The sequence below is a fragment of the Balaenoptera ricei genome, chromosome 1 (genome assembly GCF_028023285.1).
Source record: "Balaenoptera ricei isolate mBalRic1 chromosome 1, mBalRic1.hap2, whole genome shotgun sequence".
In the NCBI taxonomy this organism is placed as follows: Eukaryota; Metazoa; Chordata; class Mammalia; order Artiodactyla; family Balaenopteridae; genus Balaenoptera; species Balaenoptera ricei.
Window position 1 is genome coordinate 125126103 of NC_082639.1, and position 14925 is coordinate 125141027.

The following is a 14925-nucleotide window of genomic DNA, read 5'->3' on the forward strand; positions in this document are numbered from 1 at the left end:
AGCCAAATATTAGCAAATTAACTCCAGAAATATATAAAAAGAATAATATACCATGACCAAGTGGTATTTATGCCAGTTATGCAAAGTTGGTTAAATATTTGAAAATCAAACAATGTAATCTACCATATCCAATAGATTAAGGGGGAAAAGTCATGTGATCCTAATCATTAATGCAGAGAAAGCATTTGACAAAATCCAATCCCATTCATGATTTTAAAAAAAAGAAGAAAAGAAACTCCAAGCAAACTAGGAATAGAAAAGGAACATACAGAAACTCATAAAGATGATCTACAAACAACCTATACCGACATTATATTTAACTGTGAAAGACTGAACGCTTTCTCTGTAAGATCAGAAACAAGGCACCGATATCTGCTCTCACCACTTTTATTAAATATATTACTGGAGGTTCTAGTAAGAAAATAAAGCAAAAATAAATAAATAGATAAATTTAAAAGTTAAAGTTTTAAAAAGTTTATTTAAAAGATGAAAGAACTATTCCTACTATGTTGAATAGGAAGGAATATATCCTCCTGAATGTTGAATAGTAATATATCCTATTATATTGAATAAGGAAAACTAAAACTGTCTGTATCTGAAGATGAGATGATAATCTAAATGGAGAAAATACCAAGGAATCCACATAAAGCTTGAGAAATAATATTAGTTTGTAAATGTTTTAGAGTACAAGATCCACACAATTTTATCAAATTATATATTAATAACAAATGTGTAGAAGCTTAAATAAAAATATGTGATGCCATTTACAACTGACCTAAATAAATACTTAAATAGAAGCCCAATAAGACATTTATAGGACCTCTATACTGAAAATTACAAAATGCTGATGAAGAAAATTTTAAAAGTCCCAAACAAATAGGGAGACATACCTTGTTCATGGATTAGAAAACACAACATAATAAAGCTGTCAATTCTCCCCAAGTTAAGAGGCTTAACACAATTACTCTTAAAATGCCCTCAAGGTTTTTGTGGATATAGACAAGCTTATTCTAAGATTTATATGGTAGGAAGAGGCTGAAGAACAGCTAAAACAATTTGTAAAGGAAGATTAAAATGGGAGGAATTAATCTACCCAATTTCAAGATTTCGCAGTAGTGATGGAGGGTAGATACATAGATCAATGGAATGGAACAGAGAACCCAGCAATAGACTGACACAAATACATTTAACTTGGTTTTGACAGCAGTGCAAAAGCTATCAAGGAAGAATAGACTTTTCAAAAAATGGTACTGAAACAGTTGGACATCCCTCGACAAAAACAAACAAACAAACAATGAACCTTAACCTAAACCTTACACATCTTACACAAAAATTAAATCAAAGTGGATCATAATCTTAAATGTAAAAGCAGGACATTTTTAGAAAAAAAAAATAGGAGAAAATCTTTGGCATCTACAACTAGGTGAATAATTCTTAGACTTGACACCGAAAGTATGATCAATAAAAGCAAAAACTGATCAATCGGATCTCATCAAAATGAGTTAAAAATGCTTCATAGAAGATCCTTTTAAGTGGATGAAAACTCAAATTACACAGTGGGAAAACATATTTGAAAATCCCATAGGAGACAAATGACTTGTATCTATAATATACAAAGAACTCTCCAAACGACTTAAAAAAATCCAACTAGAGAATAGGCAGAAGACAGGAACAGACATTTCATGGAAGAGAATATACACATGGCAAAGAAGCACATGAAAAGATGTTCAACATCGTTAGCCATCAGGGAAATGCAAATTAAGACCATAATGAGATATCAGAGAATAACTAAAATTAAAGTATAGTGACAACATCAAATGCTAGCGAGTACGTAGAAAAATTATATCACATCACTGGTGGGAAAATAAAATGGTTTAGCCACTCTGAGAAACAGCTTGACAGTCTCTTTTAATCCTAAAAGTAGATTCACCCTACAATGCAGTAATTGTACTCTTGAGCATTTATCCAAAAGAAACAAAAACTTAATGAAGTTCCCACAGAAACTTACACATAAATGTTCAGAGCAGTTTTATTTCTAATAGCCACAAACTGGCAACTCCCCAAATGTCTTTCAATGGGTGAATGTTGAAACAAATTGTGATAAAATCTTATGATAGAATACTACCGAGCAACAACAAGGAACAAATTATTAATATATGCAAAAATTGAAATGAACTTCAAGGGAATGATGCCGAGGGAAAAGTTTTTAAAAGCCAATCTCCGAAGATTAAGTAATTCATGATTATATTATTCTTAAAATAACAAAACTGTGGAGATGGAGAACAGATTAGAAGTTGCCAAGGGTTAGAGATGGGGGTAGAAGGTACAGCGGGGGAACTCTGTGAGGTTTTTGTGGTCCCAGTACAAATAATACAGCAATCTTGGTTTTAATCCCTAAAGATTTTTAAAAGCAATTCCTAGTAAGAGGTGTCCAGATATTTAGCAATGGCAGCAGATTAGAGGTATAGCTCCCCAACATGACAACTTCGAAAGAGATCTATACTATCAATACTAATTTAATGCATATGTTAATTTTTAAAAGGCCAGTCACAATACTTAAATGGTACATATCTTAACGATATTACTCTGGGTATCCAGCTATACCAGATGGACTAGCAGGATTTTCTGTCCATTCAATCTTATTTAAGACAGTAAATCTTATAATAAGACAGTTAAAAAAAGAAAAAGAAAAACAACAAACCTCAACTACAGTTGGATATTCTCACAGCAAGATGAGGTGAAAATACGTAGCAGCGGTTCAAAAGCTTAAGCAGTGGCACCTAAATTTGGCTGCACATTAGAATCCTCTGAAGCACTTTTTAAAAACCCTCACACCGACGGTTGGTCATGCTAGACCAATACAATCATTTTAACTCTCCTCAGACGATGCCAATGTCTAGCCAGAACGGAGAACCAGCGGACTAAGCAGAAGGGGATGTTTCTACAAAGATCTCTTAACAATAAGTCCTCTCACCCAATCAAGATTTACCTCCCCGCAAAGGGGTAAAGAAGGCTAGATGTTGTCCATACTTGCTTAGCTTTAATTAGCACTTGTGACTTGCCCAAAACCTAGATCATGTTTCCCCTAAATTTCATGTTATTCCCTAAGTTTATCAAACCCAAGGCTAAGGGGTTTGCCAGGATGAGATTTTAAGTGCTCACACAGGGGAAGTCCCTGGCAAACCAGGACAGCGGTCACTCTACACTGCAATGTAAAGCATCCTAAATAACCCTGCCACTGCTCCCAGATACTAGTCTGTGCCAACCAGTGGAGAAAAGGCATTCTCCATTACTACCATGGCAAATGCTACTGTACTTACCTTGGCTAGTCCCTATCTTTTCCAGGCGCCACTCCCCTTCACCTGCTGGTGGACGCTTTGGCCAGCTGACAATGCAGATATTTTCAAACTTTAAGGTGAATAAAAATCATCTGGAGGGCCTGTTGTAACAGAGATCACTGAGCCCCACCAGAGTTGCTGATTCCATAGGGCTGGGACCGGGCCCTAAAACTTGAATATCTAACACATTATCAGGGGATGCTGGGAAAGCTGGTCAGGTAATGGTAAAGCTGGCCAGGAAAAAGAAACCCGACGTGTCAGATCATAAAGTATGGAAGGGCAAGCCCACCGGCAGTCCAGGCCGGGGGGGGGGGCGGACCTGGGTCCCCAGCCCTACAGGGCCAACGGCAGACCGGTTCGGGCGCCCCTCGGAAGCGCGGGGTCCCCGCTGCCGAGTCTGTGGTCCCGGCCGGCCCCGGCTCCCCTCTGCCCACCCTGCGCGCGGGGGCTGGAAACGGCCGCGGAGAACCAGGCAGGGCGGGAAGGGGGGCTCCAAAGAGGGTCTGGCGACTCGAGTCGCTCCGTTACTCGGTGGGCTCAGCGCGCGCCGTGGGGGAAGAGAGGTGGAGGTCCGGGAAGAGGGGACGGGCGGCACTCACGTAGACCAGCAGCAGCCATGGGTAGACGGCGGGCTCGGCCACCACGGGCGACTCCAGCCTCAGCTTCTCCCCCACGTTTTCGCGCGCGGCCCCCGCACCAGGCTAGTCTGGCGGTTGGGGGAGGGGCGGGGCGCCGCCGGCGGGGGCGGGACAGGCGGGCGGGCGGGCGGGAGGCTGAGGGGAGGGAGCCTGGCCTGGGCCTCAGCCGCCGCCGCCGCCGCCGCCGGCCTGCTCCCGTCCGGCCCCCGGCTCCCTCTTTGTGGTCACAGGCCCGGGGCCTCCAGCGCTGCTGCCAACTGGGGCCGGCGTGAGGCAAGCACAATGAGCCGGGGCCCGGCTGAACCACTCACTCGCGGCGAGCGCCTCCCGCCCCGTGGACCCGCCCCCACGCACGCACGTACGCACGTACGAACGCACGCACGTACGCACGCAAGCACGCACGCACGTCTTCAGCTGCCCCCCCCCCGGCCACACCCACCGGCCCGAAGTGGAGACCCGGGGAGACCCCTCGGGGCCTGGGGTGGCGGGTTCGACTCCCGCCCTTGACGTACCGTGACACCTCCCCCCCAATATGTTTCTAGGTATTATATGTATATATGAATATACTATTATATACACACTTGCGTATGAATTTATATGTGTATGTACATGCGCATATTTACATATAGGGGTGTGTGTGTACACATTGTATATATGTATGTGTATATATCTTATATATATGATATATGTATGTATATATACGATGAATTTCTATATACAGTACATATATATTTTTATGCTATATGCTTTTATATGTAGGTGTATATGTGTGTCTATATGTACGTACGTGTATGTATTGCATATATTATATGTGTATGTATGTATACTGTCTATATGCACACCTAAATATCTTTGTATGTGTGTATATACGTATGCTATATATGTACCTAGGTGTGTATATTGCATATGTTATACGTATGTGTACATACTGTATACATACCAACTATGCATTTTATATGTGTGTATGTATAGTGTATATGTATGTGTGTATTGTCTATATTGTGTGTATATGTGTGTATACATACTGTATATATACAAACTGCATTTTATATGTGTGTATATATGTATGTGTGTATTGTATATACTATATGTGTATATGTGTGTACGCATACTGCATATGTACACAGCTGTATATGTTTGTATGCTTGTACATATGTACGTGTGTGTGTATATACACACACACCCCATATGGATTCTGTTTGTCTGGAGAACCCTCACTGATACGGACACTTATGACAATTGAGTACCTGCTCTTTGCCAGCCAGGGAGCCAAAGGCTTGTCTTTCGGTGTCTCCCTTAAGTATCACGAGTCCCAGGAGGGAAGGTGATGCTGCTCCTACCAGTTGAGGTGCCTCAGGGTCAGTTAGGTGGACAGGGCGGGGGGCTGGAGCCTGGTGGAGCCCAGGTGGAGTTCTAGCAGCAGTACAGCCTAGCAGTCCCACTTCCCCGGGTGCTTCTCACAAAGACGCCGAGGGAGAGTCGGGACCTGAAGGAGGGAATGAGGAAGCTTCCGTGGGTCCGCAAGCCCAGACCAAGGCTGACTCGTCAAGAGTGTTAGAGGTCAGGACTGTGGTTACCCTGGGGGTGGGCTTACACAGAGCCATTCATATCCTGAAAAAGTATCCATTCTGCTCTTGTTTGTATGGTTACCCCCCTCCCCCAAATCTTTTAAAAACAGATTCTCTTGGTTGCTGGGAACACACACGGGGAAGTTGTGTGTGAGGGGGTATGATCCAGGGGACAGGGAGGATAAGCCCCCCACTCGTAGGGCAAGGAGTGGCTCAGCTTTGTGAGCTGAGGATGGCCCACGAGGTTCCAGAGAGAAGGGTCCCTGCTCCGTTCCTGCTCTGTGCACCCCATTCCCAGCCTGAGAAGCCCAGAGCCACCCACCCCCCCGCAACACACACACACCAGGGAGGAGAGCCAGTCACCCTGGCTCCCAGCCTCCGGCTCCAAGGCTCCCGGCACTAGGAGCTATTTTCAGCTTTCATGCCCTAGGACACGGCCAGAGCTATTGTCTCCGGAAACTCTCTGTCTGTCTCTCGCCCGGCCTCCCTCCCTTCCTCCCTCCCTCCTCCGCTTCTTCCCCTCCAGCTCCATCTGTCCTCCCCTCCACCCTGCATTTCTACACAGGATGGCTCACAGACAGCTGCTCCCCGTGCCCACCTGCCACCATTCCATGGATGTCAAAGCAAGCCCTGGGGACTTCCCTGGAGGTCCAGTGATTAAGACTCCGAGCTTCCACTGCAGGGGACGCGGGTTCGATCCCTGGTCAGGGACATAAGATCCCACATGCCACACAGCACGGCCAAAACAAAATGAATAAATAAAGTTATAGTGATGAAACAGCCCTAGTGGTGCAAGGATGGGACGTATAGCTCTATGGTATAGAAAAAAGGTCCAGAAACAGATATATGAGAACTTGATATGATAGAAAGTGGGGAAATTAAGGAGTTTTCAATAAATGGCATTAGGACAATTGCATATCCATGTGGGGAAAAGTAAATTAGAAAAAAAAAAAAGCAAGCCCTGGTCAGGTGTGACCTTGGGCCCAGGGCCATTGGCACAGGTTGTCATGTGGGATGTTCTTCCTTAGACTCCTCCCTCCCTCCTGTGTCACTGTCACTTCCTCCAGAACCTTCCTGGACTCCCCTCCACAAGCCCGGGGTGTGCCCTCACCCGCCCTGGATCACCAGAATTCCAATCCCGGCCCACCCTTCCCCGCCAGGTAGAGAACTGTGCATGGTCAATAAGACCGTAGAGGTCATTGGCCATTGCTATTGCAGCTGGAATTGTTACTGTGTTTAGATAGGGTGACCAACACCCGCCCCCAGTTTGCCCAGGACCGCTCAGGTTTGAGCGCTGGAACTCTGGGGAAACTCTCAGTCCCGGGGAACCCCAGAAGGCTGGTCAGCCTATTTAGGACAGATCTTTCACTTGATCTCCCAACCCCCGAGAGCCAGAAAGGGAATCTCCCCCCTCCTTCCATTGTAACCTTCATTCATTCATCCACTCATCCCTTTATTCAACTCCTTTATTCAGCAAGTATTTATGAAGCATCTACTACACAGCAGACACTCTTCTAGGTGCTGGGGACATAACAGCATCCCTGTCCTCAAAGAGCTCACGTTCTAGCGAGGGCAGCAAACAGTAAACTGAGAAGGTGTGATTTATTACATGGGGATGATGTCTCGGAGACCACTGCAGGGCAGGGGAGGTGGGAGAGGAAAGGGGCAGTTCTAAATGCAGGCGCTGACGGGATTGGGGCAGACCTTGCCCTGGGCCAGGCTGGTTGCTTCAACACAGCTGTCCTCGCCCAGAGCCATCCTGCCCCCGCCTCACCCAGTTCTTCCGTGATGTGTGGGGAAAATCTGTGGTTGTCACAACTGGGAGGGAGGGCCCCTGGAATCAAATGGGTGAGGCCAGGGATGCTGCTAAACCCCACACAGTGCCCAGGAGGGGCCCTCAGCAGAGGATGACCCGCCCCGAATAACCCCAGTGCCACGGGGGAGACCCTGCACTAATATTATTCAGACCCGCTGGTGCCCCGATTCCTGCACAGGCAGGGACTCTAACCGGCTCAGCTCTGTATCCCGAGGTGACCTAGAGTGGGGCAGCCACGAGGGCTGAGATGAGTATCGGGGGTGAAATGACAAACCTCTGCACCCACTCTCCCCTCCGCACCCCAGGGGCGATGGTCTCTATCTCCTCCCCGTGCAGGTAGCTTTTCCCTGAGCCATTTCTTCTTGTCAAGGTCCCTGTCGCAGGTTGGGTTCCCCGAAGATGACGTTGAGAGCAAGGATTGGAGTGCAGGTGGTTGATGTGAGGCGTGCAGGAACAGATACAGCTGCCATAGGGTCCCACAATTCCACTCCCGGGCATAGATCCGGAGAAAACTCTAATTCAAAACTATACATACACCCCTGGCATTTCCCTGGTGGTCCAGTGGTTAAGAATCCATGCTTCCAGTGCAGGGGGCGTGGGTTCCATCTCTGGTCAGGGAACTAAGATCTCACATGCCGTGTGACAATAAAAGAAGAAAGAAAAAAGAAAGAGAGAAAGAGAGAGAAAGAAAGAAAGAAAGAAAGAGAAAGAGAGAGAGAGAAAGAAAGAAAGGAAGAAAGGAAGAAGGAAAGAAGAAAGAAAGAAAGATACATGCACCCCAACGTTCATTGCAGCACTATTTACAGTAGCCAAGACATGGAAGCTACCTAAATGTCCACTGATGGATGAATGGATAAAGAAGATGTGGTACATATATACAATGGAATATTATTCAGCCATAAAAAGAATGAAATAATGCTATTTGCAGCAACGTGGATGGACCTAGAGATTATCATACTAAGTGAAGTAAGTCAGAAGAGAAAGACAAATATCATATGATCTCACTTATATGTGAAATCTAAAATACGACACAAATGAACTCGTCTACAAAACAAAAACAGACTCACAGACATAGAGAACAGACTTGTGGTTGCCAAGGGGGAGAAACAGTGAGGGAGGGTTGGATTGGGAGTTTGGGGTTAGCAGATGCAAACTATTAAATATAGGATGGATAAACTACAACGTCCTACTGTCTAGCACAGGGAACTATATTCAGTATCCTGTGATAAGCCATAACGGAAAAGAAAAAAGTTTTATTTATAGGTTCCATCCCTAACTGAGCTGGCCCATCCCCTCCCATGTTTCTAAGTGCAGCCCGAGGCTGCAGACTTCCCACCGTGGTCTTCAGCTCCAGAGCAAGCCACCTGCGAACCACCCACATCTTCCCAGGGGCTGGCAACTCTCCTTTGCTACTGATTCCAAGACACATCCAAATAGCAAAAATGTGACCATGAAAAGAAACTCAGGCATGTTCAAATCAGGGAAATAACATTCTTAGCTCTGTTCAGTACTCGCTTAATTTTACAAGAGCTTAGAGTTACAAAAAAGTTGCAAAGATCTGTACAGAGTGTACAGAGTGCCGTGGACCCTGACCCAGTACCCCTATTTCCAACTCATTAGTACCTTAGTGTGACATGTTTATCCAACTAAGGAACCAAGATGGATACATTGTTATTAACTAAAGTCCACACTTTATTAGAATTTCCCTAGTGTTCCCCTAACATCCTTTTTCTGTCCCAGTCTCCTCTGGGCTGTGACATTTCTCAGACGTCGCTGGGTTTTGATACCTTGAAAGTTTTGAGGAGGACTGGTCAGGTGTTTTGTCCCTCAATTTGTTAGTCTGTTTGTTTTCTGATGTTTTCTTATGGTTGGTCTGGAGTTATGGGGTTTGGGGCGGAAGACCCAGACAGAGATAAAAATGCCATTCTCCTCAGGTCACATCAAGGATACACACCATCAACGGGACTTATGACAAACGATTTTACCCTTGATCACCTGGCCAGTATCGTCTTTTTTTTCTTGCTGCATTGGGTCTTCGTTGCGTGTGGGCTTCTGTAGTTGTGGCACGGGGGCTCAGTAGTTCTGGCTCCCAGGATCTAGAGTGCAGGCTCAGTAGTTGTGGCCCACGGGCTTAGTTGATCTGCGGCACCTGGGATCTTCCCGGACCAGGGCTTGAACCTGTGTCCCCTGCATTGGCAGGCGGATTCTTTTCTTTTCTTTTTTTCTTTTGCAACCAAAACGTTAATCCCAAGGATTCTCACAAAACATATTACAAATGACAGCATGAAAAAAAAAATTGCACAGTAACTCAAAGTTCAGCTCTACAATATACTCTTAATCTGGCAGGACATTGGTATCTTGATAATCTCAAATTTCCAAAAAATATTACAAAGAGCTATGTATTCATGTACAGCAATCACAGAGGGGACGTATGACCTAACTCAAAGGTAAACTAACTTCCTTGAAACTTCTTAGATTTTAAACTCCCTGGACAATCTCTTGTCCGGTGTGAAGACTAGTGGAATTTTTAAACCTCTAATCTAGGGTAAGGGTGCGGCTTTCATTTTTACCTGCTGGCTTGGGTTCACAGCACCTTTTAAAGACTGCTTGCTTAACTACAGCTGCATACCATATCCCAGCTACAGAAAGTCTTTTCAATGTTTGCCAGTGTTGTTTCCATAATAGTAAACATCACACTTTAGGTGGGCAGGAGTTAGAGTTTTATTATCAGTCTAGGCAAGACCAAAAATTCAAAGCAAGTTCAATTTTGCTTAAGGGAACATTGTAAGGTAACAATTCTTCATATTACATGCCTCCCAGGACCCATTTCAAACCATAGAGAATGACACCTTTATGTGTCACTGTCCCAAGAGACAAACAAATGTGAACAACTAAAACATTTAAAAAGTGCACCAAGCTTCGGAAGTCTCAAACAAAACTTGAATTTTCTGTACATACTCCTGCCAAATGAAGTTATTGCCTGTACACCACTCCTCTTGCAAAGTGGTCTTCTATTTCCTTTCATCTGACCTAGATCGGCTAGGAGACCTAGAGAAAGATCGGGACGGCTTGTGATTTCTCTCTTGGGACAGGGATCTCTCTCTTCTCCTATATCTAGAAAGGGACCTGCTCTGGCTGACGGAGAAGGCTCTCCATCTTGGAGATGTGTGGGAGGTGGAGGACTCCTCCTCCCATAATCATCTCGAGGGCGACGACCCCAAGAAGGAGGCGGTCACGATTTCGACTTCTCTTTTCCCCATTCGACAGGTCCACTCTTACTCGGCAGCCACATAGTGTTCTCCCATCTAGTTCTCGGACAGCATCGGCTGCATCTCGGGGATCTTCACATTCAACGAGAGCGAAGCCGGGAGGGTTTTTAGCACCCCACACACTTCAGAGTGGTCCATAGTAGCCTAAAGCTCGTTCCAATTCAGCCTTGTTACCACTGTTTCCAAGATTCCCTACATAAACTTTACAGTCCAACGGACAGGAATCACGTTGCAAGACCCTCGTGGCTCCTGGGTTTCACGGGCCACAGGGTGGTCCCGGGCCTCTAGAATCTGGTAGCTGAATCTGCTCGCACAAGCTGTCCTGTGGGGATGCGTTTTCCCCTATGTGTCCAGCCCGGGGCCCTGCTCTCTTGGCCCGGCCTCCCGGGTGAGAGGGTGAACCCCAGCTCCCTGGAGCAGACACTCAGAGCCCTGGTGACCGGACTCACGGCTGACGGGGCTGGAGCGGCGGCTGGACACGTGTGGCCAGCCTGGTGGTGTTTGGCCCCGTCTGCAGTTCCAGTTCCAGCTGAGAAAGAGCCTCCCTGTGTTACTTTCTCCTGGTTGTGTAAGGATCCCCGGTGTCATTTGACAGAAATGTAGACGGTGTGTTCTTTCTCTCTTTTCTCCCTGCTTCCTCTCCTCCCTCTCTGCCTCCCTCTCTCCCTGTACCTCTTTCCCTGTTCCGCTCTCCCTCTACCTCTTTCCCACTCCCTCTCTCTCTCCCTCTGTCTCTTCCTCTCTCCCTCCCTCTCTCCCTCTCCCTCCCTCTCCCTCTCTCTTTCCTCTCCCTATCTCCCTCTCTCCTCTCTCCCTCTTCCCTCTTCCTCTCCCTCTTCCCTCTGCCTCTTTCCTCTGCCTCTTTCCTCTCCCTCTTCCCTCTCCTCTTTCCCTCTCCTTCTCTCCCTCCCCCTCTCTCCCCCCTCTCTCTCCCTCTTCCTCTTTCCCTCTCCCCTGTCTCTGCCTCTCCCTCCGTCTCTCCCTCTGGGAGGGAGTGAGGGAGATGGAGAGATGGAGGGAGCGGGAGAGTTGGAGGGAGAGGGAGAGGGAGAGGGAGAAGAGGGAGGAGAGGGAGGGAGGAGACGTCTCTCCCTCCCTCCCTCCCTCTGCCTCCCTCCCTCTCCTCCCTTTCCCTCTCCCTCCGTCTCTCCGTCTCCCTCACTCCCTCTCAGAGAGGGAGAGACGGAGGGAGAGGCAAAGACAAGGGAGAGGGGGAGAGGGAGAGAGGGAGGGGGAGAGAGAGGGGGGAGAGAGAGGGGGGAGAGAGGGAGAGCTCTCTTCCTCCCTCCCTCTCCCTCTCTCCTCCTTCTCTCCCTCTCTCCCTCACCCTCTCTCCCTCTCCCTCCCTCCATCACGTTCCCACCTTCTCCCTCTCCCTCTCTCCCTCCCAGAGAGGGAGAGACAGAGGGAGAGGGAGAGGGGGGAGACAGGGACACGGAGAGGGAGGGAGGGAGGGAGGGAGACAGAGAGGGAAGCAGGCACCCTCTCACCTTCTCCCTCTCCCTACCTCCTTCTCCGACTCCCCCTCTCCTCTCCCTCTGTCTCGCCCTCTCCCTCCCTCCCTCTAGGAGAGGGAGAGGGAGAGGAAGGGAGGGAGAGGGAGAGAGGGAGGGGGAGGGAGACAGAGAGGGAGAGACGTCTCGCCCTCCTTCCCTCTCCCTCCCTCGCCCTTTCCCTTCCTCTCTCCCTCTCCCTCCCTCTGTCTCACCCTCTCCCTCCCTCTGTCTCTCCCTCTCCCTAACTCCCTCCCAGAGAGGGAGAGATGGAGGGAGAGGGGGAGAGGGAGAGAGGGAGGGGGGAGAGAGGGAGAGGAAAGAGGGAGAGTGGGAGAGAGGGAGAGAAGGAGGAGAGAGGGAAAGGGAGGAAGAGACCTCTCTCTCTCTCCCTCTCTCCGTCTCTCGTCTCTCCCCCTCTCTCCCTCTCCCTTGTCTCTGCCTCTTCGTCTCTCTGTCTCTGGGAGGGAGTGAGGGAGATGGAGAGACGGAGGGAGAGGGAGGAGAGGGAGCGAGGAAGAGGGAGAGGGAGAGAGGGAGGGAGAGAGGGAGGGAGGGAGAGATGTCTTTGTCTTTCCCTCCCTCCCTCTATCCCTCTCTCCCTCTCCCCCCTCCCTCTCCTGCTCCCTGTCCCTCTCCCTCCCTCTATCCCTCTCTCCCTCTCCCCCCTCCCTCTCCTGCTCCCTGTCCCTCTCCCTCCACCTCCTTCCCTCTCCAGAGAGGGAAGGAGGTGGAGGGAGAGGGAGAGGGAGCAGGAGAGGGAGAGAGGGAGAGGGAAAGAGGTATAGGAAGAGCGGAACAGGGAAACAGGGACAGGGAAAGGGGGACAGGGAGAGAGGGAGAGGGAAAGAGGGAGAGGGAGAGCAGAGCAGGGAAACAGGGACAGGGAAAGAGGGAGAGGGAGAGGGAGAGCAGAGCAGGGAAACAGGGACAGGGAAAGAGGGAGGCAGAGAGGGAGACGGAAACGGGGAAAGGGAGGGGGGACGGATAGAGGGAGAGGGAGAGAGGGACAGGGAAAGAGAGACAGGGATGGAGGGAGGGAGAGAGGGACAGGATAGGGCAAGAGGTACAGGGAGAGAGGGAGGGAGAGAGGGAGGGAGAGAGGCAGAGGGAGAGATGGAGGGAGAGTGAGAGGCAGGGAGGTAGAGGGAGGGAGACAGGGAGGGAGACAGAGAGGGAGACAGAGAGGGAGACAGGGAGAAGGGCTGATGGGGGCTCCCTCCCCCTCCCATCCTCTGCCCACTGCTTTCTCTTTTTTCTGCTTCAACAAAGACCAGGCGCCTTTTAGATCAGCCCTGAAGTCAACGTTGATGCTTGGGACGGCCTGACCTCCCTGCTGCCTTCCAGCCCAGGACCACAGCTGGGAGATGAAGTCTGTGGGGCCCTGGAGGGGGGCGGCGGCGGCGGCGGAGGTGGTGGAGGCAGGCACCTCCTCTGACGCCCAATCTCTCCTCGTTTATGAGGCAGCCGCCAGCTCCCCTCCCTGACTCCCCAAGATTTGGGGCCATTTTAATATGTGTCGATAATGCCATGAGCTACTATTTAACTTTTCCACGAGGACCCATCTCCCAAAATGCAGTGGTTTTCAGGCTTGGCTGCACTAGAGAACCCCCAGGGAAGGGAGAGATGTCTGTACCTCCCTCTCTCTCCCTCTCCCTCCGTATCTCCTTCTGGCTCTCTCCCTCTCCTTCTGGGGTGATGCCCGATGAGCTCAGATTCGCAGATGTTCCCCCCATCCCCTCTCTGTGCCTTGCGTGGGGCCTGGGCCTTCTCACTGTGGCCCGGGAACAGCCTCGACATTCAGACATCGGTTCCTGCAAGGACACTTGCGTTTGGTCCATACCGCATGTGGCTGCAGTCTGTGCTTCTCCCGTTTAGCATCTTCAGTAGATGGGGGCTGTGCATGAGCCCTTCATCTTCCCCGCAGACACCACTGGTGCTTGCTCGGCCTCGCGGGTGATGTCCACGGGGGACAGACCTGTGTCCCCACCTTCTTGGGCTGCAGACAGGCCACATTGGTCCTGTGGTGACTGGGGGCTCCCAGGAGAACCCCACCGCAGACCCAGAGAGGTGGCCCCAGAGAAGGTGGCGTACGCCTGGGGCCAGGCCTCACCAGCCAACCACGGGCCACCTGCAGCAACAGGTCTCTCGCCGTCCAGGAGCTGGGTGTTTGGGCGCCGTGGGGATGAGCTGCTGTCTGCACGGCAGCCAAGTTTGTATTGTTGAGCCCAGGGAGGCCCCTGGGTGGCTCCTGGAGAGCCTGGTCACATTTCTTCCTGCCCTTGGCCTTAGAGCTCATCATGGTTCACGCCGTTTCTGGTTCCAACAGGACCTGTGTTCATAAAGACCACATGTTAGGACAGCACCAAAGTGCTACAAGTGGGCACAGGGGGTCTCTTTGACACATGGAAATGTTTTAAAATTAGACTGTGGTGCTGGCTGCACAACTCAGAGTTTACTAAAACTCATCAAATTTACACTCATAGTGAGTGAATTTTATAACATGTAATATCATGCCTCGATAAAGCTGTTTTTCAAAGAGTAAAAGTTGCAAAATTTTGTTTTGACCAAAACCATGTTTCAAAGACACCAATTCTCACACGAATTCAAAAAGATCAATATTCAGACTCTGGATTAAGCTCTGAAGTCAGTGTGAGAAAATGAAATGTCTTCCATGGCAATAATGATGTGACGTCATAGTACTTTAACCATGATGTTCTTTATATATGAGAGTAACATTTGCATACTTTATGAATTAAGCATCTATTTTGGAGTCTCCTTATAATCGGAAACATCCTTCTCT

The 14925-nt window shown here is 48.9% G+C and overlaps 1 pseudogene; it reads right to left on the bottom strand.

The window, feature by feature from the left end:
• Positions 1-10188: 10188 nt before the first annotated feature.
• Positions 10189-14424, bottom strand: LOC132368316 (serine/arginine-rich splicing factor 3-like; annotated as a pseudogene).
• Positions 14425-14925: the final 501 nt, after the last annotated feature.